The sequence below is a fragment of the Alligator sinensis genome, unplaced genomic scaffold (genome assembly GCF_000455745.1).
Source record: "Alligator sinensis unplaced genomic scaffold, ASM45574v1 scaffold975_1, whole genome shotgun sequence".
In the NCBI taxonomy this organism is placed as follows: domain Eukaryota; kingdom Metazoa; phylum Chordata; order Crocodylia; family Alligatoridae; genus Alligator; species Alligator sinensis.
In genome coordinates, this window is record NW_005842068.1 from 936,511 (window position 1) to 940,190 (window position 3,680).

Below are 3,680 nucleotides of genomic sequence, written 5' to 3' on the forward strand. Positions count from 1 at the left end.
GCCTCCCCCGCGCGGGAGGGGGATGGCCTCCTCAGTCATGCTGCCCCCTCGTGGGTAGGAGGGCGTGCCTCCTCTGTCATGTTGTCCCCTCTTGCGGGGGGGGGGGCCTCCTCAGTCACCCCGCCCCCTCTTGGGAGGGGGGCGGGCCTCCCCAGTCACGCCGCCCCCTCTCGAGGGGGAGGGCCTCCTCAGTCACCCCGCCCCCTCTTGGGAGGGGGGCGGGCCTCCCCAGTCACGCCGCCCCCTCTCGAGGGGGAGGGCCTCCTCAGTCACCCCGCCCCCTCTTGGGAGGGGGGCGGGCCTCCCCAGTCACGCCGCCCCCTCTCGAGGGGGAGGGCCTCCTCAGTCACCCCGCCCCCTCTTGGGAGGGGGGCGGGCCTCCCCAGTCACGCCGCCCCCTCTCGAGGGGGAGGGCCTCCTCAGTCACCCCGCCCCCTCTTGGGAGGGGGGCGGGCCTCCCCAGTCACGCCGCCCCCTCTCGAGGGGGAGGGCCTCCTCAGTCACCCCGCCCCCTCTTGGGAGGGGGGCGGGCCTCCCCAGTCACGCCGCCCCCTCTCGAGGGGGAGGGCCTCCTCAGTCACCCCGCCCCCTCTTGGGAGGGGGGCGGGCCTCCCCAGTCACGCCGCCCCCTCTCGAGGGGGAGGGCCTCCTCAGTCACCCCGCCCCCTCTTGGGAGGGGGGCGGGCCTCCCCAGTCACGCCGCCCCCTCTCGAGGGGGAGGGCCTCCTCAGTCACCCCGCCCCCTCTTGGGAGGGGGGCGGGCCTCCCCAGTCACGCCGCCCCCTCTCGAGGGGGAGGGCCTCCTCAGTCACCCCGCCCCCTCTTGGGAGGGGGGCGGGCCTCCCCAGTCACGCCGCCCCCTCTCGAGGGGGAGGGCCTCCTCAGTCACCCCGCCCCCTCTTGGGAGGGGGGCGGGCCTCCCCAGTCACGCCGCCCCCTCTCGAGGGGGAGGGCCTCCTCAGTCACCCCGCCCCCTCTTGGGAGGGGGGCGGGCCTCCCCAGTCACGCCGCCCCCTCTCGAGGGGGAGGGCCTCCTCAGTCACCCCGCCCCCTCTTGGGAGGGGGGCGGGCCTCCCCAGTCACGCCGCCCCCTCTCGAGGGGGAGGGCCTCCTCAGTCACCCCGCCCCCTCTTGGGAGGGGGGCGGGCCTCCCCAGTCACGCCGCCCCCTCTCGAGGGGGAGGGCCTCCTCAGTCACCCCGCCCCCTCTTGGGAGGGGGGCGGGCCTCCCCAGTCACGCCGCCCCCTCTCGAGGGGGAGGGCCTCCTCAGTCACCCCGCCCCCTCTTGGGAGGGGGGCGGGCCTCCCCAGTCACGCCGCCCCCTCTCGAGGGGGAGGGCCTCCTCAGTCACCCCGCCCCCTCTTGGGAGGGGGGCGGGCCTCCCCAGTCACGCCGCCCCCTCTCGAGGGGGAGGGCCTCCTCAGTCACCCCGCCCCCTCTTGGGAGGGGGGCGGGCCTCCCCAGTCACGCCGCCCCCTCTCGAGGGGGAGGGCCTCCTCAGTCACCCCGCCCCCTCTTGGGAGGGGGGCGGGCCTCCCCAGTCACGCCGCCCCCTCTCGAGGGGGAGGGCCTCCTCAGTCACCCCGCCCCCTCTTGGGAGGGGGGCGGGCCTCCCCAGTCACGCCGCCCCCTCTCGAGGGGGAGGGCCTCCTCAGTCACCCCGCCCCCTCTTGGGAGGGGGGCGGGCCTCCCCAGTCACGCCGCCCCCTCTCGAGGGGGAGGGCCTCCTCAGTCACCCCGCCCCCTCTTGGGAGGGGGGCGGGCCTCCCCAGTCACGCCGCCCCCTCTCGAGGGGGAGGGCCTCCTCAGTCACCCCGCCCCCTCTTGGGAGGGGGGCGGGCCTCCCCAGTCACGCCGCCCCCTCTCGAGGGGGAGGGCCTCCTCAGTCACCCCGCCCCCTCTTGGGAGGGGGGCGGGCCTCCCCAGTCACGCCGCCCCCTCTCGAGGGGGAGGGCCTCCTCAGTCACCCCGCCCCCTCTTGGGAGGGGGGCGGGCCTCCCCAGTCACGCCGCCCCCTCTCGAGGGGGAGGGCCTCCTCAGTCACCCCGCCCCCTCTTGGGAGGGGGGCGGGCCTCCCCAGTCACGCCGCCCCCTCTCGAGGGGGAGGGCCTCCTCAGTCACCCCGCCCCCTCTTGGGAGGGGGGCGGGCCTCCCCAGTCACGCCGCCCCCTCTCGAGGGGGAGGGCCTCCTCAGTCACCCCGCCCCCTCTTGGGAGGGGGGCGGGCCTCCCCAGTCACGCCGCCCCCTCTCGAGGGGGAGGGCCTCCTCAGTCACCCCGCCCCCTCTTGGGAGGGGGGCGGGCCTCCCCAGTCACGCCGCCCCCTCTCGAGGGGGAGGGCCTCCTCAGTCACCCCGCCCCCTCTTGGGAGGGGGGCGGGCCTCCCCAGTCACGCCGCCCCCTCTCGAGGGGGAGGGCCTCCTCAGTCACCCCGCCCCCTCTTGGGAGGGGGGCGGGCCTCCCCAGTCACGCCGCCCCCTCTCGAGGGGGAGGGCCTCCTCAGTCACCCCGCCCCCTCTTGGGAGGGGGGCGGGCCTCCCCAGTCACGCCGCCCCCTCTCGAGGGGGAGGGCCTCCTCAGTCACCCCGCCCCCTCTTGGGAGGGGGGCGGGCCTCCCCAGTCACGCCGCCCCCTCTCGAGGGGGAGGGCCTCCTCAGTCACGCCGCCCCCTCTCGAGGGGGAGGGCCTCCTCAGTCATGCTGCCCCCTCTCTGTGGGGGGCGGGCCTCAGTCACGCCGCCCCCTCTCGGGGAGTGTAGGCCTCCTCAGTCACGTTGCCCCCTCTGGGGGGGGTGGTCCTCGTCAGTCACGCCGTCCCCTCTCAGGAGGGGGTAATACTCCTCAGTCATGCCGCCCCTTCTCAGGAGGGGGCGGGCCTCCTCACTCACGCCGCCCCCTCGCGGGAGGGGCTGGCCTCCTCAGTCACGCTGCCCCCTCTCGGGGGGGCGGGCCTCCTCACTCACGCCGCCCCCTCGCGGGAGGGGCTGGCCTCCTCAGTCACGCCGCCCCCTCTCGGGAGGGGGCGGGCCTCCTCACTCACGCCGCCCCCTCGCGGGAGGGGCTGGCCTCCTCAGTCACGCCGCCCCCTCTCGGGAGGGGGCGGGCCTCCTCACTCACGCCGCCCCCTCGCGGGAGGGGCTGGCCTCCTCAGTCACGCCGCCCCCTCTCGGGAGGGGGCGGGCCTCCTCACTCACGCCGCCCCCTCGCGGGAGGGGCTGGCCTCCTCAGTCACGCCGCCCCCTCTCGGGAGGGGGCGGGCCTCCTCAGTCACGCTGTTCAATCTCGGGCGGGGCAGGCTTCTACATTCATGCCGCCCCATCTTGGGAGGAGCAGGCGTCCTCAGTCACACCGTCCCCTTTTGGGAGGCGGGCCTCCTCAGTCACGGCGCCCGCTCAGGAAGAGGGGGCTGGCCTCCTTAGTCACGCTGCCCCCTCTCAGGTGGGGGCGGGCATCCTCAGTCGTGCCAACGCCTCTCGCGGGGGGCGGGCCTCCTCAGTCACGCCGCCCCCTCTCGGGAGGGGGGCGGGCCTCCTCAGTCACGCCGCCCCCTCTCGGGGAGGAGGTCGTGCCTCCTCTGTCATGCTGCCCCCTCTCGGGGGGGCGGGCCTCCTCATTCACGCTGTCCTCTCTTGGGGGGTGGAGGGCCCCCTCAGTCACGCCGCCCCCTCTCCGGAGGGGGGCG